Raw genomic sequence first — 21,685 nt, 5'->3', positions numbered from 1 at the left:
GCCGCGGCGGGGCACCGGTCTTAGGGCGGCCCCCAGGGACCCGGTGGGCACGCTCCACCGCAAAAAGCTTACTCAGCCCCCGGGGCTGGAGATGGGTCAGGATCAATTCTTCCACGAAGAGATCGGCCGCCTCCGCCTCTCGGCCCTCCGGCACACCAATAATGCGAACATTGTTCCTCCGAGCCCGACCCTCGGAATCCTCCAGTCGCCGGTCCATCAGGGCGCTCGCCTGGCCAAGCCGGCGCACCTCCTTCTGGAGGGCCACCACGTCCGTCGTGAGGCTCGTTGTGGTGTGGGCCAGGGAGTCAACTCGGTCGTTCGTTTTTGACAAGTCTGCCCTCACAAGGCCCACATCCACCAGGACCGAGTCAATTTTTTGCGCCAGGGTATCGAAACGCTGGTCCACTGAGGCCTTCATCTCTGCGATGGCGCCCATGACGTCCCGGAGGGTCAGATCCACCGGTTGGGCAGGCGCCTCCGTCGGGCCCACCAGGGATGACCGCGATGTCTCCGGAGAACCCTTCTGGAGCGTATAGCGATCCATACTATTGGCCTGGTGCGCCGTGCCACGGCGGGTTGTCTTCATCTTCGTCCGGTCGCCATCTTGTTTGGTGGACATGCTGGCCCTTCCACCGTCGTGCCAAGATCTCCAAACGGGCCGCCACACCAAATCACGGGTGTCAGGGGGGGGGGGGCGGGGGCGACCACCGGGCCGCGGGTCAACCCACCGCCGGCGGGTCAGCCGGGCACCTGGACAAGGCAACACCACCGCACCCCGCTCCGCAGCCCGACCCCGCCTGAGGCAAGGAGGGTGCAAAAGCGAAAGTAAAAGTGCGGGGTACGCGAGTCGCCCAGCCCCGCTCGCCGCTGTTATTCACTTCGTCCCCGGATCGCCCCACTACTCCAATCCGGGGGGCCGGCGAGGAGAAGGCCGCAACCTTCAATCGACGCTCCCACCGGTGTTCGGGGTCCGATTCGAGCCCAAAAAACGGGTGGCGCCTCAGCTCGGGTTCACCGACACAGTCCCCTCAACAAGGACAGGATATCGCCAGGATTAATTCAGGAGGTCGCGGAGGTCCTCGGGAGCCTCGCACCTACGCGGCCATCTTGGTTGCGCGCTAGGCTCCTCCTCCGATTTGTGGATTCTTAAATGAAATTTAATTTATGTTGACCAAATAATATAAAAATACGGGACACTATATTGAAGAAATAATTTTTTTATTATTTTTTTATTTATTTTATAAGCCAGTACAAAAAGAAAGCAGTATTGCAATATATTATATTAGGAGCAAGATTGATATAAAATACTTTACAGAAAGCAAAAGAAAAAGAGAGAATACAAGACATGAAGCAAAAAGAAGAGAAAAGCCAGAAATAGCCGATAGAAACAGTAGAAAAAGAAAAATGAAATAGAAAGGTACAACATGATATTAAGGAGGAATTCTTTAGGACAATATTTTATTGCTACCTACATAAAGACATACATAATAATAATATTATGCTAAAAAAGAAATCTGAAATTTTCATAACAGATGCCCAGATTACTAACCCCCATTATGGCTCACTGGGCCAACCCTGCAACCTGAGCCTAATATGCCCCAATGAAACACACAAAAAAAAACATTCTGAAAAAAATGAAAACAGTGGAACCTTCTAATGACCAGCACCTAACCTCTTATCACTCCCTCAGTACTATCCCTTTAAGTTTTAATGGGAATTTGCGTGCACACTGAATAGCACCGACTGTCACAGTGCTTATTCTCTCGGGAATCCGGATATATAAAATCAAAACACAGGTGCACCACACAAGAGAATTGATATTGACAATCATAAAGTTCGTCTCCAACAATTAGAGTTCTTCAAAAATGATTTCTTTTATTCCATTTTCATTTTATGTAGGACAAACATAGTTCAGTTCTTGTAACTCAACAAACAGAACAGCCAACGCGTTTCGTCCTCGTGCAGGACTTCTTCAGGGCGCTAATTGATGATGGGATACGAAGTATTATTGTGCTGGAAGGTCGTGATTGATTTTGTGTGGGGAGTATTATCCCTTCCGGCGAGCTTTTGTCTCAATGTTTCTAGGACTCGTATTGGTCCAGTCGTTTCCAACAGTTCATTGCCACGTGCAAGCCACAATCAAGAGTACCAAGCACACCAAACCAATGGAGGTACTTTATTTAAAAGATAAAATCCGTCCCGATTCTCTACCGGTCACCGGGAGACGACGTAACGGTCCAGACGCGAAGGCAGACACAAAAGAAACATATAGAGAATTTAAGAGTTCAGCCATTCAGCGAACTTCCCCTAAATGTTTTCCCCCAGTCAGCCTTTCCGATGACCTTTAAGAATATAGAGACTAGACTCCAAGTTATAATTTGCCAAAAGTCTAGCTTTCCACATTTCAAAGCAAGGGGGCTCGATATTCACCCAATTTGAAGCAATACATAATCGGGCCACTGCTGCTGCCACAAAAATCAAATACCCTCCTTTCCTCAACACACGATTAATTTGAGTCTTGTCAATTATTACAAACAACATCATTAGGGGTGTAAAAATAATGGAAGCACCAATGATATCAGTCAAGAATTGTTTCATCCCCCCTATTAACTGACTTAACTTGGGACCCATAAAGAAAATATGAAGAATCTGCGCTTGTTCAGCCCCACAGCGCTTACGTTTACAATGAGTTGATCCTCGCCAATTTGATATTTTTAATGGATTTAAGGCAATTTTATAAATCATTTGTGCAATTTTTTAGTATTATTAGTAGAGAGGAGTGAGGGTGACATATGATTTTGCGTAGATTTAAAACATAAATTATGCATTAAAGATTTAACTACCTACATAGAATGGCATCCAGCCCCCCTACCTCTCATCGTAGAGGGTCTGTTCTTGTTTAAAAGCTTATAATCATAGGATGTAGCTGCCAGAATATCAGGCAGGAAATTATCGTTCAGGTTGCTGTTAACAGCAATATATCAGGTTTACGTTGCTCTACAAAGGTAAAGTGTTTTGCCTTAGTTTTACCAAGCGACTGCATATTAAATAACCTGGACTAAGTCTACTGAGCTAATTGTCAGTTCTCAACCTTCAGGTAATGTTTGTTTTTTTCGATTTATCTCCATTATCTCAGAAATCTCATTATCTCAGCAGGGTCTGTCACCCCTATCTCTTCATCTAACAAAATCCTCATCTAACAATCACAAAGGTGTATTCAGCCAAGAGGGGGTAACAAATAATTAACTGTTCGACAACGCTAAGCTAATCAGAAAGTTAACATTACCTACAACGGACCGGTGAATGTAAAAAAAAAAAAGAAAAGTCAAGGTAGGAAATATAGAAACTAAGAAGGAGAGGGAAATAATAAAATGGATCAACACCTTGAACCCTCAGGCCATCATGCCTTCACCATTCTCTACTCGCCCAATCTCGCCAAAAATGCAGCAAAGAAATTTAAGCACAGGCTAATGATAACCCACCCTGTGACTCTTATTTCAGACCCATACTTCTGCATTAGCAAAGGCGTAATATCAAACGACCTTATCTTCCACACAAAAAAACGTGCCCAGTGGAGAAATATATTTTACTCTTTGCTCCGAATCGCCAATGTTAAAAAGACCCTGCATGCCCTCAAACTGTCGGTAACAGCCTCAGACCTATGTCCTGCGAATGCCACCATCACCATCTACAACAACGGTAATATCTTTATACAAGCCTCCAATGCTAATCTCGATACCTGGGACAGGATCTTCCCTACTCTCAAGAAAGCAGTGAACAGCAAGAATTGCACCCCCCCCCGCAACCTCTCAGCCTCAGCATCTGGATGCCACCCCAACACCACAACAAAATCCCACAACAATTTCTTCTGAACCGACTTCCCCCCACATTCCTAATGAGCTCTACCTCCCAGCCACATCGATCTCAACCACACATGGGTTCTCTGGCTCAGGAGGGACAGGGTTGCACTTACCTACCGATCACATCAGTGCAGACACCCACAATGATTCCTACCCCCCAGTGACATCGGTCACTTCCACACCTGGATCCCCCAGACCAGAAGAGACAGGGTTACTCTCAGTTACTGATCACTTCACTGCAGACTCATCACCGTTATCCCTGATGCCCGGGAGTGAAGACACCAACCTGGACTCAGCTCACGCCACCCTTCTCTGCCCACTTACATCTAAGTTAGATTGCAAAGATTCCCTTGACCCACTATCTACCACGATACTTTTGGATCATGTTTAGGCTGACTGGCTGGTCGTTTTGATCAGACTCATCCAGAGTATTATGTCTGGATGTGGCCGCAATGAATTTAGGATTGTGGGACCTCGACCTCTTTACTCTTGGATTGCACATTCTTTTCAAGCAGTGACTGTTGTGGGTTTTGAATTATTTGGCTATTAATTACTGAATAACATGGTGCTCTAAGTTTGAATATTACAAGGACTGCAGACTTGTTTATTGAATTTCCCTGTGGCGTATTGGCTGTTTTGAGATGTTGTGGATTCTTGTCCATTTATTGAATTGCCCTGCCGAAGTTCCATTGTATGGAACGAAACGCGTTGGCTGTTGTCCAGAATGTGACTATTTGAAGAATAAAAAGAAACTACATGGAAAAATTCAGACACATTTGACTTTATCTCTGGTGCACTCTCTTTTTTGAGAATCTACCACGATATATGATCGGACCCTAACACCCTCAATACTCATTCCACCCATCCAAACACAGTGCACAAAGACCTCTCCCCAATCCCATGCGGCAGCCCCTATCCAGCTGTATTACCGCAACACCATCCCACACACTGACACGGACCCCACAACAAACCCCTCTCTAAACTTACCACATGAGGATATCCACACGCTACCGGAGAACGTGATTATTCAAACAGACCCTACCTGCGTATCGCCCCCCATAATAGAACATACACCCTCTCATACTACTAACCTTCCCAACTCCGATTGAACCGCACAATTCAACGAGTTAGCCACAGGCCTATCCCAGCTCAAGGCTGAGATGCTTAACATATCAACCATCACCAAAGAACTTCTAAACATACACAGAGCCACCAATGCCACAGTGAACCCAATCAGTCTCCAAACTAGTAGATACATCCCCGAGGATTCACACCACAAGAACACTAGTCAGAGTAACCAAACCAGCCCCCAACCTAGTAGATACATCCCCAAGATCTCACACCCCGTGAACACTAGTAAGAGTAACTTACCTTCCTCATCCTGGCCTAGGAGGGCAAATGAGGAACTATCCGACAGCGACATAGACGGCCTCCTCATATCTTATGCCTGGGCAACAGATAACAATAAGTCGCAATGTAGCACTATCTATTCCATTCAACCCAACCCTTCAGAGAGCCGACTCACAACAATAGATCTGTAAGTAGAGACAACCTTGCAAATATCAACATAGAGCAGACTACCCTAACCCATTGTAGTAACAAGATGAAGTGTGCACTCATTAATTGCAGATCCGCCAGTAAACATGCTCCTGACATCTTCAACCTCATCCTAGAGAATGATTTAGACATTATGGTCCTTACCGAAACATGGCTGAATAGCTCCTCCTCTCCCATCTTTGACCTACTCGTTCCGCCTAGTCACGACCTGATCCGCCTAGACAGAAACCTGAAACCCAGTGGTGGGTTAGCTTGCATTTATCGTAACACAATCTCAGTCAAGCAAGTAGACTTCATCGATCTATCCTCCTGCGAATATCTCTGTATCAATATCTCTGATGATAAGCGCCTCGCCAGCAAGCTTCACTTATTCTACCACCACCCGGATGACAACCTGACTCTCATAGACGAGCTAATGGAAGTCATTTCATCCAATGGTAACTCATAAGTACCACACATTTACTTGGGTGACTTTAATCTCCACTGGAACAATGCAAACGATCATGGGGTAGGCTGTTTTAAAGCGTTCCTGCCAGACCATGATCTATCCCAATTCTGTGACAGTCCAACTCACAACAAGGGAGAGACACTGGACCTCATCATAGCAAAAACGAACACCGTCTCGTTAGAATCCAATACCCCATGTGACTGACCATCACAGCATCCTCTTCTCCATCAATATCGAGGTAATTCCAAAAAGGGGCCAACCCTCAAAAACAAAGCAATGGAAAAAGAACTTACAAAATATCAACCCTATCACCCTGGTAAACCGATGCAACTCCGCCCTGACCCTCACAACTGACATGGCTGATGTTAATGATCTCACAGCCTTTTACAATTCCACTATGCTCGAAATCCTAGACTCTACAGTGCCCCTCCAGGAAAAAAAACATTTCCACAAACATTTCCAAACCATGGTTCAATGAGACACTGAACTCGGAGCAACGCAAGCTAAGAGTTGCTGAGCTACTATGGAAATAAGCACCCACCACTGATAACCTAGATCACTTTAGAATGTTAAGGAACTCCTACAACAGGAAGATTCTAAAGGCCAAGGCAGACTTTTTCAGAACCCAGCTGAACCAAGCAATCAACCGCCCCAAAAAACTTTTCGAAATCGTGAAGCAACAAGCACGCAACACGACTAACGCCGTAGAACTTAATGACCCGGCGACACCTAACTGCGAGGAGCTTGCCAATTTCTTTCGTGATAAGATAAAGGCCATCGACATCCAATCTAAGAAGGCCCAGGATACTACCAGTTACTCACAGCTCTAGGTCCATTTTAGCACTCCAGGGGAAGTCACAAAAAACAATGCCTCCTGGCATAACTTCTTGACAATCCCTGAACAAACAATCTATAACACTCTGCTAACAATCAACCCCTCCAATCACTGCTCTGACCCCCTTCCTCCTACCTTATTCAAAATGATAAAAACTTCTACCCTACCAATATGGGCAAAATTGTAAATGCCTCTCTGAGACAAGGCTCCATACAGGACTGTCTTAAAATAGGGCAGGTCACACCTCTACCAAAGAAATCCGACGCCACCCCATCTGATCTCAACATTTACCGCCCTATATCCAATACAATTATGCAATCATATTAAGAATTTCAGCCTCCTAGAAAATCACCAATCTGGCTTCCGTCAAGGTCACAGCACAGAATCTGCACTCACCCACATAATGGATGATATACTAAAAATGCTTGACCACAACGAATCATACCTAATGATACTGCTTGACTTGTCCTCAGCTTTCGATACGGTGAAGCACGACAACCTTTTGTCCCTATTGGAAGGAAGGATGGGCCTCTCGGGCACGGTATTACAATGGTTCTCATCCTTCCTAAGTAACAGAACACAAAGATTCAAGATGAAGAACTCACTCTCTCAACCCTCTGTGGTCACCCTAGGCATTCCACAGGGCTCCGCCCTATCACCCATCCTTTTCAACCCACTAATGGAACCCCTGGCGAACGCATTGAAATCAGCAAATATTCTATATCACCTGTATGCAGACGACACCCAACTGTATCTGAATATCTCCACTCCAGAAGACTTAATTTCCCTCAACAGTATTCTACAGAACACGCAAAACTGGCTCACTAACAACCACCTCATGCCTAACACCAAAAAAAACAGAATTCATTCTTATCTCCCCACCCAATCACACTCCTAAGATAAACCTATGGCTGAAACACCTAACCTCCTTTGACTGTGCTCCCCTCAACGATCAGGAGTATGCAGACAATTACGAAGCGTGAGATCTTTACTTCTGAAACCACAATCTAATAAAAAGAGAACTGGTTGCAGAGCGTTCTCAGGGATTGCTCCAAAGATCTGGAAATCCTTACCTCCAGGGGTACGTGGAATCTCGTCATTTACTGCCTTAAAAAAAAAAGTAAAAATACTCCTAATGAACAAATTCACGTCCTAAACTTGATTCTAGGCAGAAATCGAGTCACCTATACGAACCACTTATCAGCGCCTACCTCTTGTGGTTGGAAGGTGAATATTATATGTATGTTTATTACCACATCCACCTAATGTTTAATAACTGTATATAGTGGAATGTTCTGTTGCCATCTGGGATCATCATGTGTCTTTTACAGGTCACACATGTTACCCATTTATTATATACCTGTTTTAGTATGTAATGTCGAATACCAAATGCCTTATACTACCTCATATCTTTATATTTTATAACTGTATACTGTAAAGAGCTCTGATACCCTCGTGGGTCACGTTCGCGCTATATAAAACCTTATAAATAAATTAAAAAAAATATATATTTCGATGACCATAAGGATAAAATAAATAATTTTCCTTAAAAGTTTTCTCAAGAGTAGGGCATACATGAGTACTCACTGGTCTTCTCGCCAGTAATTCAGTCATAAAATATGATAAAATAATCAGTAGGATCCATGGTCCCGTTCAGGCACTGACAGGCCAGATGGACTTGCCTTTGGGGTGCCTTGGTGCTTCGTGCCGGTTGGACACCATCAACTTCTAGAGAGGTAACTTTAAAAATTGCAGCTTCAAACCAGAAAGGAGGGAAAATGAAGTCCCAAAGAAGCACAGCAGCAGAACTCAAACCACAACAAACACCCCGTAAAATCAACTTGCGCTACATGAGAAAAGAAAATCAGACCTGTCCCCATTAAAGATTCAATGCCACATAAAAACAGAAATGCATATGTGCCCACACCCTCCAAAGATAAAAAGTTAAAAGGGTTCAGAGTAGTTTTTATAAGAAAAATGATTTTCAAAGTTTTCTTTACAAAAATGAATTTGCAGCAAAATATTAAGTGCAAAAATAGAAGTAAGATAAATGCATTCGAACCCTTAGGGCCTTATTTATGAGTTTGGTGGTGCGAGAGTGGGACCATCCCGCTCCTGCCCCACCAAACCCATGTAGGAACAACCCGCAAGATCAGGAGTTTTCTTCTGGTCTGGAGGTTGGATCTTTGGCGTTCCCAGGGCAGTGCCTATGAAATAGGCACCTCAATGGGAACGTCAAAGGCAGTACCTGCACAGCATGGACTGCTGCAGTCCATGCCATGCAGGTACTGGGGTGCATTCACACAGGGGGCACATCTTGTGCCCCCCTGTGTGCATCCACATGGCGTTAGGCACCAGAGGGCCCTGTAGGGCCCCTATTGTTTCCTCCACGACAGTCCCTCCACGCCAGCTTCAAAGTGCAATCCGGCATGCTCAGGATATCAAATCTATGTATGTGCAAAGTATTTTTCTCATAATCTTAGAGATCTTAGAATTTCTTGCACGTGAGCTGGGGTGTTATGTGAAAATTGAGATTTTCACAAGAACTTTCTATGCAAGTATAGTTGGTGTTGAGTCGTCTGCATGAAAAGCTTATAAATGAATCCTTCCATGAATGGTTCACGATTTACTGCAAACCGCAGGTAAAGAGTTCTTGTGAGAAAAAGCTAAGCACGGTATGCAATTGCATACAAAATACTTGTAAGATACCCTTTGAACACACTTTCAGAGCACTTACGGGAAACACCTAACAGGGGTATGCACTACACAAAGCTTGTAGAGTTACCAGCAATAGGTAATACACGAGAGAAAACTATGCAGGCATGAGAAAAGCAGCCAACTTTGGTGAACTTTGAACACCTTTAAAGATGACTGTCCTTGAAGCTTACACTCATGAAAGGTATAAATCATAAATGATTGGCTTTGGAAAAGTTTTTTTTAGTATAATAGCAAACCATTCTAAGAATTATCTAGTAAAACAGAAACCATATTTGGGATTTTATCAAGACATAAAATGCATTTCCAAATAAGTAAAAGTATAAATAATTTGATTTGGGTTGCAAATTTCACCATTACTGCATTTCTAGACATCCCATCATTTAGATCACTGTAAAAACTCCTAAATAGTTTGTTAAAAAAGGGTATGGCGTTGCTCATAGTTCTAGGGCTCTGACTCTACATATTTTTTTTTATCTTTAAGGTAACATAAATTGAATGACTTCTTTATTCTAAAATTATAGCTTATTGTTAAGATAATTATTTTTTGATCAATGAGTAATAATCAAAGGCCAGTGACTACAGAAGGACCAATTACATGACTTGACTCCAAAATAACAGAAACATTGATTTCTATCAGGGTATTGTGAAGAGTGGCACAAGGGCCTCGGGCTCATTAGGAGCTCCAACTCCTTTCTTTAAACAATATGATTGCAGAATTATTTTCTATGAGTTGATAGTCTTGGAACATAATTTAAACATTTTGATTTAATGTAGCATACCATGTGAGCAACAGAGCTTGGTAGTTAACTTTTTTAAATGTTTTATTACTTTAGGGATTCACAATTCATTGGTATATAATTTAAAGTGACAGTGAGAGGTGTCGGGACGATTCACAAAAGCATTTATGAGGATGGTAATTAGTACTACTGGAGTTCTCTTTTCCATACTCTAACAAGCCTTTGAGAATAAGGCTTGAAACACTTAACTCCTACTTTATAAAAGCGCAAAGAGGGCAAAACCCTTTCTATATGCACTAAATGCAAATGAATATTTAAATTTTAGATGTATTAGGGAAAATTCACAAAGTTGTATAAGAGAAAATAAAGGAGTAATACGTAAGTTCTACTTTACATTCCCCAAAATGCCTTAGTGAATAGGCCCCAGTGTGTTTAATTTGTGACTTAAATTCATGACCTTTCTGGCTGTTAAAGGGCTTTAGACACTGACTAAGAAACAGGTTATGGGGCCAATTAGGATTGTTTCATCTATACCGCAATTTTCCTATAGACATTGGTCATATTTTGATAATGGCTGTCATTTACATAAAAGCATTTTTCAATGAAAAAGGTTTTAAAGAAAGTTTCTATCTAACCAAATCTATCTATGTCATTAACAGGTCTTAAACACCTCGCACAAGTTCACTTCCAAATTATATGTGCATCGACATGAGAGAAAAGAATTTGGGGCATATTTACAATGACGGCGATAAATAAACGCAAAGCTTTAGCGCTTTGTTATTTATCGCCGTCTATCTCTGGAATTTCTCACCCTGGTAACGCGCTATAACCAACGCGTTACTCCAGGGGAATAAAAATTCCAGAGATAGCGGGTTTTCCAGCGATGTTCCCTGCAAAACGGCGATAATCTTGCTGATACGACCCAGAGGGTCGTATCAGCATAATCCACCCCAATGTTAGGGATAGGTAAGTCTGCTTTTTAGCAGACGTTAGTTTTTGGAGAAACCAGCGGTTTTCTCCAAAAACTAACGTGTGCTAAAATGCTGGGGCAGCCTTGTAAATATCTCAATGTGAACATCAGCGATATTTACAAGGTTGTCCTGCCCAGTGACGCCCACTTTGCATCTCATTAGAGATGCAAAGGGAGGCATTGGGTAAAAGGGTGCTAACATGCACTAATGCATGTTAGCACCCTCTTGTTAATAGGGCGATAGTTTCATCTCCGCTTTTTTGGCTTTAAAAGCCAAAAAAGCGCAGATTAAGCCCTTGTAAATATGCCCCTTTGTTTTGCATTGCATCAGCGCTGTTTTCCAGAGCTGATCCGGAAATGCCTTCTAGGCTCTCGTGACTCATATATAAATCAGCTTCTCAACGGTATACAAAGAAAAACGTGCATGCATTCATCCATTCATGCATTTTCTCTCAAATTCCTCTCCACTATCTTTAAATAAAACGCAGTCTTTTGATCCATGTGTATTTTATATAGTTTATTTATAGAATTAGTTAAACAGCTCTTCAATGAAGGGCATCAAAATATTTACAGTTAACTCACACAACTACTTCAGCTCACTTAAAAATGACCTTTCAGGTTTTAAATTAAATCTAAAAAGCACAACAGCTCAACATTGTTATAACAGCCACTCACTGCTGATGTGCATATATGACTTACTTTGATGTTCTAATGCTATAAGGATTAAACATTTTATATAAAAATATATTTAACGAAATTACAAAAACAATAACATAAAGAAACTTATCGAGATCCTAAAGCCACAAATTAACAAGAAAACAGTTCATACATCTGAGAGATTTCCCCGAAGGTTGCCGTATTAATTATATAGATATTAAAGAGGTATTAATTATATAGATATTAAAGAGATTTGACTTATATCTCTTGCCCATTACGTTGCTAAAGTGCAATGACAAATGGGAGAGACTGTCATGTAAACGCCAAATTTCCCTCTATATTCTATGCGTTCAGTCCTATGTACAGGGCAGAGAACCCTCTGTAGGCTTGAGAACTGCCTCTGGGTTGGACACAGCCATGTACTGCTTTCATTCTGTGCCGACAAATAGTACCGCCCAATTCCAAGTAACCGTGTACGCCTTTAAAACCATTCTTTGACGCACCATTTGCGCCACGCTCCTCTTGAATATGTTTTTCGTGCATTTGGAGGCCCAATAATACCGAACTGAAGGTTTGTGCGTGGATACTCCATGCAGTTTTCTAATACAACGGAAACAAATGGCAGGTCTTATTTTAAAGCAGAGCTCAGCATGTGACGCCCGTGCAGGGCCTGCATCTGGCACCCTATTTACCCTTGACGATCCCTGGCACTGCCCTTCCTACCTCTGTTCTCATGAAGAACTGAAAATAAGTGTGACTCCATGAGCCCAACTCTTGCATACAGTTTTCACGCTCCTCCATTCCCTCGAACCTTCTGCATCCAATATGAGGCTAAGATGGGCCAAAGAACGGAAAGGCGTCGTACATGTGACGTCATGAGGGGTGAACAGGAGGGCCATACTGCTACCCACGACATTTTGCTGAATTAACTTCCTGAATTTCTGAGAGGTAAAATAATGAAGATTTTCCTGTACTTTTTCTAGCTGTCCATCTTTGTCAAATAGTTACAAAGAGAATGTGTAGACTATTTAAGACACGATCGGCTGGTATGTATGTGTATCGAAGCTACACATGGAAGCATTCTGTCCTTCACTCTCTCCACGAGACCAGGGCATATTATCAAAGGCTGGCGATAAACTTATCGCCGCTTTAGCGTCCGTTTTCGGGCGAAAAGCAGCGATAACTTTATCACTTTAACAACAAGGACACGCTAGCGCATGTTTCGCTATCTTAGCGCCCGTTTCCAGCACGCCTAACTTCGCATCGCTAATGAGATGCAAAGTAGGCGCGCCTGACAGAACTCCATGGATAAATATCGCAAAGGCAGCTTCGCGATATTAACTACAATGGCCCGGCCGGCGTAGCGATGGACAAAATCGCACTGACTGGCCTTTATCAGTGGATTTTAACGTCTGCTAAAATCCAGATTTATGTATACATAACATTGGGGGTGGATTATGGTGATACGACCAGGGTCGTATCAGCAAGGTTATCGCCATTTACAAGTGAACATAGCTGGTTTTCCAGCGATGTTGGGCCACTTTCCCGCTATCGCTGGAATTTAATTGCCAATGCGCTAAGCGTTGTTAATACAGCGCTAGCTTGGCGATCAATTCCAGCGATAGCAGTCGATGGGACAACTCGCGCTACGCGCGGCCAGCGATAATTATCGCTGCCGCTTGATGATATGCCCCATGTGCAGAAGCACAGAGTCCACCCACACTTCCCTGACACCTTACTGACTAAGCCATCCTTTTCCGGATAGACTAGTTTATAGCCTGCATTTAGTCTGACATGGCATGCATTCTCTCTCCTGCCAGCTACTGGACTAGGAAAGGGCTCAGCCACACCACACTAGTGACGAGTGTGCTGTATACATTACAAATAACAAAAATAATAAAAATAGTAAATATAAAAAAAGCAGGCTGTATTCAGTTTGCGTTCAAATGCTATTTATTTAGAGTGCGCATTGGTTGTGTTTGGGAGCGTAAGAAGTGCACAGCGTTCACTGTTGTGTTCGCAGTTCAAGTAATCCGGGGCAATTCTTTGGATGTTCTTAGAAGAGCTGTAATGTTTTCTTGCTCGTCCATAGGCTGTTGACTACATTTCTGTGTGCAGTGTATACATAACAGCGGGAGTCTGCTCCTGTGGGTGGGGGCTTTCTAAACTCGAATCGCCTGTTTCTTTTCCGAAAGGGACCACAGGTTTAGTGGCATGAGCTGTTGGACAATCTTGAGGTTTTCTTTCGATTTCTTCTGTGGTTTTGAGAAATATGTTGTGGCAGAGCAGATGTTGAAGCTGGCGCAGTCCCAGAGGCTACTGAGACAAATCACATCGTTGGTTCACAAACACCTTTGATTAAGATTTATGTGCTGCAAATTAGTACGTTTTTCCGTGTCTCGGTGGAATGGCCGCGCTTTACACACAGCTCACGCTTGTCTCAAATGGGCACTTTCACAATTCCCCAACAAAGTGCATAAACACGCTCCTAACTTACCATATGGTAAAGGGAGCAATTAGGCAGCGTTTCCGTCTCTCCCTTGCATTTCATCATATGGCATGTATTCCATATAGCTCGCTTTTTTAATTGTGTAGAACATTTATTTTGAAATAGTACAGCCAACGTTTGGCATTATTCTTAATTAAAGAAGGTTTTCCCTACATAGACAGCTTCTCTTGTTTAAAAGTAGACAGTGCATGGAACTTTTATTCAGAATGTAAAGCAGGTATTGTAAGGGGAACAAAATAAAAAAGTGAGCATGACATTTTAACTAACTATTCTCATTCTAGTGGTTGATCACGATTGAGTTATTCTAACTGGAAGTGCATCTTTTTTATGATGACACTCAAAAGATCATTCACAAAACAGATGTAATGCTCCAGACAGCAGCGCTACTTCGTTATAGCGGAGGTGCGTTGCCACAACTCACAGCAGCAAAAAAAATAAAAAATAAAACGATAATAAACAAGGGTTTATTATCGTTTTATTTTTCATTTTTTTTCTTGGAGCCGAGGCTTGGGGGTAGGGCAGTGTTGATGACAGGCTGGTGGAGGTGTGGTCGCACTGCTATTCAGTGCGCATGATGGTCTGGTCGACCATCTCAGGCCGGCCAAACCGTCATTGCACTCAAGCTCTCTCCAACCCGAGCTGCGTTACTGGGTTGGAGAGAACAAGCACAAGCTCCCAATCTAACTGGGAGCGCAAATCTTCCGCACTCAGGCCAATCTTGATGCGGCTTTCTGCAGCATGAAAGCAGCATCAGGATTGGCTTCAGTCCAGTCTGGGAGTCTGTGCCTGCAGAAGATGTGGCAAGTAAGTGTTTTATAAAAAATGTTTTATTTGAATCGCCCATCCGTTTCCCCCCCTCAACCCCACACCTCCCAGCAGCCAAAAAATTAACAATAAAATGATAACAAATAATGGTTTATTATCATTTTATTTTAATTTTTTTTCTCTCAGAGCTCAGACTTGGGGCTGGGCCAGGGTGATGACAGGCTGGTGGAGGTGTGGTCGCACTGCTATTCAGTGCGCATGACAGTCTGGTCAACTATCTCAGGCCGGTCAAACTGCCATGGCACCGAAGCTCTCTCCGACTGAGCTGCGTTGCTGGGTTGGAGAGAACAGGCACAAACTCCCAGTCTAAATGGGAGCGCAAGTCATCTGCACTCAGGCCAATCTTGATGCTGCTTTCCGCAGCATGAAAGCAGCATCAGGATTGGCTTCAGTCTAGTCTGGGAGTCTGTGCCTGCAGAAGATGCAGCAGGTAAGCGTTTGAATTTTTTTTTTCATTTGTCTCGTCTGTCCGTCCCCCCCCCCCCCGGTTACCTCCTTACCCCCACCAGGCACTCTATCAACACACCGTCCTCTGCTGGCTCCACAGACAGGGTGTTAGACCTGGCATCGTTAGGGTGGTCTTTCCCCCAATATTTTTTCTTTTGACCTCCACGTTTTGCTCTCTCTTTTTGTTTGATTTAGGACTCGGAGCACTTTACCACTACTAATCCATGCTAAAGTGCATGTGCTTTTTCCCTAAAGATGTGTGTAGTAGGTATGTACATGACTGACACACTTAATTTACTTATAAGTCCCTTGTAAAGTAGTATACCTTATACACAGACCCTGTAAGTCAAATCCTATTAGTGGTCTGTAGCACTGATTGTGCCACCCATAGTAGTAGCCTTTCAAACTTGTCTCAGGTCTGCCACTGCAGGGCCTGGGTGCGCAACTTACTGTCACTTCAACTTGGCATTTAAAACCTACTTGCCAAGCCTTAGACTCCCTGTTTCATTACATGTATGTAAACCACTCCTAAGGACAGGGTGTTATGTAGTTAAAAGGTAGGACATTTACCTTCGTGTATTGCATGTCTTGGTAGTGACAAACAGCCTACTTCGATTTTTTCTGCAATGAGACCTACCTCTCTCATAGGGTAGCATTGGGAATTCTTTAATGATCTCTTAAGCTGTAATTCCTGATCAGAGAGGAGTAGCTTCTTGATGTTTCATATGTTTGGAATGGTATTAATAAATTCTACTTACTGATGAGGTTGGATTTAACTTTACTATTTTCGAAATGCCCCTTTTAGTAAGTGGACATTTCTCTGCACTTACTGCTCTGTGTGCCTGATAGCCTGTCTCCAATACACGTCTGGGCTGGGATTGGTGACAGCTACATGTCTACATTCCCTCTAGACAGCCACAGGACACTCAACTGCATCTGAATTTATCTGCATACTGATGGGTCATCCTGGGCAGGAGGGGGGAGAGGAGGTAGCACTTCACTTGAATAGGTCATGTCATGTCTCCACACAATTATTATTATTATTAATTAAATTTGTAAGGTGCAACAGCTACCCAAAAAGGGTTTCCCGGTGCCGGCCCGTCCAAGGAATAGGTAGCAGCTTAATGATTATTGGTTGAAAAGCCAGGGTTTTAAGGATTTGCGGAATTGGAAAAACACTGTTTCATTCTGAATTGAGGTGAGAAGTGAGTTCCCTAGGGAAGGACCGAGGTGTGCAAACGATCGTCTGCCCATCTGAGATAGTTTGACTCTAGGCACAGTAAATTTCCCTTCAGTAGACGAGCAAAGGCAGTGAGAAGGCACATAGGGGAAGACCAGAGACTGCAGATACCGAGGGGCCACACCTGTTTTGATTTTAAACATGTAGCTCAGGGCTTTGAAATTGATACATACGGTTCTCCACCTTGAGCCAATGCAGGTCATGCAGGTGACCGGAAACAGAGATAGCTCTAGGAACCCAGCAAAGTAGTCTTGCAGCCGAGCTCTGAACCATCTGTAGCCTGCGAGTCACCACCTTATTGGCTCCCAGGTAAAGAATGTTACCGTAGTCCAGTCTAGAGGTGACAAGCGCCTGGACTACAGTTCCACGGGTAGGCTCCGGCAACATCCAAATTATCTTTTTTAGCCATTTCAAGATGGTGAAGCATGTGGTGGCTACCTTAACAGCTTTATGCTTACATAGTTAGTGAGTCATCAATGATGACACCCAAGTTACGGACTTGGCGGGAGGGCTGAGGAAGTGCGCCCATCTCACTAGGGCAATGCTGGGGCCCCCAGAGATCCTTGTTTTTTCCTAAGACCAGAACCTCGGTCTTTTCTCCGTTGAACTTAAGGTAGTTGGCCTGAATCCATGAGGCGATTTTACCCAAGCCCAACTGGAGGAGGGAAATCTAAGCTGCGCTCTCCATTGACAGAGAGAAGATAATCTGGGAGTCGTCCGCGTAAGAGAACAGGGACAAACCAGCATCTTCAGCAACATCAGCCAAAGGTCTGGCATACAGATTGAATAGTAGAGGGCTAAGAATGGAGCCCTGAGGTACCCCATAAGGTGAGAGAAGGGTATCAGAGCTAGCAGTGGGAGAAAAATCTTGGAAGGTTCGATTAGCAAGAAAAGAGATGAGCCAATCGAGGGCTGAGCCGCAGCTGCCCAAAGATCTTAAGTTTTCCACTAACACGGTGTGAGACACCGTGTCAAGTGCTGCGCTTAAATCAAGCAATATTAGGGCCACAGTGTCTCCAACATCCAGATGATGACGCAGTCTTTCTGTGACCTCAAGAAGCGTAGTTTCTGTTGAAAAACCAGCTCTGAAACCAGATTGGGATGAGTGAAGGATTTTCTGTGATTCTACAAACTTAGACAGCTGTGTGTAGATGTGCTTTTCTAAAATCTTGGCGAAAGCCGGTAGCAGAGAAATAGACCGATAATTATATGGCAAATCAGGATCCGCGTTGGCCTTCTTCAAGAGGGGGAGCACTATAGCATGCTTCCACTCTGGTGGAACTGTAGCTTCCTGTAAGGAGGCATTCAGAAGGTCCATAATTACTAGCAAAGATGATGGCTCAAGCTGTTTGAGCATTGACACAGGAAGAGGATCCCTGGGCGAGCCCGACTTGACGCTGTCTAAAAGGCATTTGAAAGAGTCTATGTTTAGCAGGGGCCATATAGCCAGTTTGTTTTTAGGTGCACAGGGCACCCTAATAGATATTGACTGTGGGGAATTTGTGTTTTGCAATGGAGGGGAACTATTGCACTGAAGACTCACTATTTCTGAGTATATTTTCTCTACTTTCTGGCGAAAGAAATTAGCCAGATCTTGGCATTGCTGATTGTTTAGTGAAGGAGACCTGGATTGAGTTTCGGAGCCTGAAAGCTCCTTGACCACACTGAAAAGTGTCTTGGAGTAGTTTAGGGCACCAGAAATAGTTGCCGATTCATGCTCCGCGTGAGCAGATCTGCAAACATTGTGATATTCCTTTTTAGCCCTTTTATAATCAGTTTTGGAGTCCAACGCATAGTTCCTCCTCCAGCGCCTTGCATTTAGCCTTCTCTTTTTTGAGTTTATCGGTGAACCAAGGCGGTGGAGGATGATGATTATTAGCCCTATTTAGGGTAAGCGGAAGACAGGTATCAATTGTGTTAAGGAGCCACTTTTGTACGGTATCCGAGAGAGTGCCTAGCATTTGTTTAGAGACGGGTGTGTTTGAGGACAAAATCTTATTTAAAGCTTTCACATCTAGTTTTTTCCAGCTCAGACCAATGGGCTGATTTACCCCCCATACCTAGGCTTGCAGACAGGACTGGACTGAGAGGTGACCCGTGCACTTCAGAGTGTTCTTTTGAAGTCACCACCCACATGAAGGGCACTTTGGGTATAAGTACTGGTCTCTGACCCCATCTAATTAAACACTTCACTGGATTTGTAACCAGATACTGCTGGCTCTATGTCTACATATTGCCAGAATGACTGCTGTGCTGCCAGGTGGGACTACCACTGTCTAACGGCTTTGCTGCGTTGGCCTGCTACTTGCTGATTGCTAGTTGCAGGAGGGACTGCCACTCTGCTACCTGCCTTGTTGTGCTGGTCTGTTGCGTGCTATCTTCTTCTGTGCTACCTAAAACATGTTCTTCCAGGGCTTGTTGGCTTGCCCCCTGTTTCGAAGCCTCAGGGTCATCAAGGGCTTCACCATTGCTGTGGGACTCCGGTCATCGAGAGTCTGACAACTGCACTTGGCTTGCCACAGATTGTGCCAGATCACCCGCTTGTGCTATACTCAAAACGCACACTTGTTGGGAGAGAGATTGGGCGCCCTTTTTGTGCTCGCAACTCGCAGCAGACTGTGCCTGATTCTGGAACAGTCACTCACATAGCTACTGATACATCCATGCAGACACTCAGACAGCCACTCACACGCACATTTTGCCATGCTCACATCTACTCACAGACCCAGTCACTCTAAACCCTCATTCGTACACCCGCAAAACCACTCACACACACCCACTCACAGACCCATACAGCCACTCAAACAACCACTCACTGACCTATACAGCCACTCATACACCTACTTATCAAAGGTTACCGGTTACAGTTAGGAAATAAAATTTAAAAAAACCTTAGTAATTCAATAAAAATGCAAATGTTACTGGGTTCATTATAGTTAGAAAGTAGCATTTAAAAAAACATTGAAATTCACTGAAAAAAAGGTTGCAGGGACGTTACACTTAGGCTCAGATTTCACTCGTACAAAACCAGTGAAATTCAGCAATAATAGTTACCTGAGCTAACTATAACTTACAAATGGATACAGTCAAACAGCCACCTACATAATATATGTCAGAAATAGTATCACTCATTAGTAGTATACAACGTATACTAATTTAACTTTTGTGGTATCTTGGTGTACAATTTTATCACTCATAAAGTTAAAAAAAAAACAATAACTGGATGAAGTCATCAGTGATGTCATTAGTGATGTATTTTGTGATGTCATCAGTGATGTCATAAGTGATGTCACTGACCATGCCATGAGTGCTGTAATATGTGAGGTCATAAGCACTGCATTGCGGGGGCATGAGTTATAGTCAGCTCAGGTAACTATAATTGCTGAATTTCACTGGTTTTACCCTGGAGGGCTGTTGTTTTCTTGCAATTTTACATCTTCTTGTATATACATACCGCTGACCGCTATGGAGGGTGGGTCAGACAGAGAGACCAGGTCACTCCCAGTCAAAAGTTTTACCTTCTGACTTACGGTCTGATTTAGATCTTGGCGGATTGGATACTACCTCACAAATGTGACGAGTGCATTATATCCTATGGCACTTTGAATACAGTGAACGGGATATCCAACACGTTTGTGACACAGTATCTTTCAAGATCTAAATCAGGCCCTTAGTCTTTGTGTTTTTAAGTGGATATATATATGCGGCCGCGTGTAAATTGATGCTCCAAGGTTGCCCATCAGGTTGGGGAGCACTCCAGGACCAGCGATGCCAGGCTGCACCACAATAGCTGCATGGTCCATAAGGCATCGCTGGTCCTGGAGTGCTCCTCAACCGGATGGGCAACCTTATAGCATCTATTTACATGCGGCAGCCCTTGTGACCCATACAGGGGAAGCATTAGAGATCTTTAGTCTCCGGGCACCTATAGAAGGTTTGATGAGCGCAGCATGGACACTACATGTCCCACAATGCAGTGGGAGATAGCTGCCCTATCAGCAGGCGTCACGAGTGATTTAAATGTCTGCGCACCCCGCTGGAGAATGAAAGTGATCGGCCTTTGAGAAAGCTATGTTAGCGAAACGCGTCAGGCTGCACCACAATAGCTGCATGGTCCATAAGGCATGGCTGGTCCTGGAGTGCTCCCCAACCGGATGGGCAACCTTGGAGCATATATATATATATATATATATTCACTGAAAAAACCATAGGTTTCAGGGGTGTTATAGTTAGCTGCACTTTTCACTTGTACAAAACCATTGAAATTCCCCCGTTATAGTTAGTTCAGCTAACTATAACTCGCGCGCCCGCAAAGCACTGCTGATGACGTCACATATTACATCACTCATGACATGGTCAGTGACATCACTCATGACATCACTGATGACATCTCAAATGACATCACTGATGACATCATCCAGTGAATGTGTGTTTTTCTGAAAATTAAATATGTTTTATATATGTATATCTCAAGGTCGATGGAAGAATAAATGGGTATATAAGTGTCTAAATGGATGATTTGTTTTTGAAAAATTGATTGTGTAACTGACTGATTAAGTGTATCATAGTGAATACATGGCTTAGTGAGTACTGTTTAAATATGTAAATATCTGTATCAGTCTCTCACTTTGTGAATAAGTGGCTGCATGGGTTGGTGAGTAGCTACATGGGTGTCTATATAGGTTATTAGTTGGTTTTTTGAGTATCAGTCTGAGTGTCTGCATGGTTCGGTGGGGGGTATTATGTAGTGCATAGGTGCATGAATGAGTGACCCACTGTTTCTATGCGTTGAAGACAGCATGTGTGCAGGACTGTATGGGTGGATGAGTGTGTGTATGGGTGTGTTAGTGAGTGAATGACTGTCTCAATAGTGTCTTTATGA

The sequence above is a fragment of the Triturus cristatus genome, chromosome 3_2, assembly GCF_964204655.1.
Source record: "Triturus cristatus chromosome 3_2, aTriCri1.1, whole genome shotgun sequence".
Taxonomy (NCBI): domain Eukaryota; kingdom Metazoa; phylum Chordata; class Amphibia; order Caudata; family Salamandridae; genus Triturus; species Triturus cristatus.
This window is presented reverse-complemented; position numbering follows the sequence as displayed.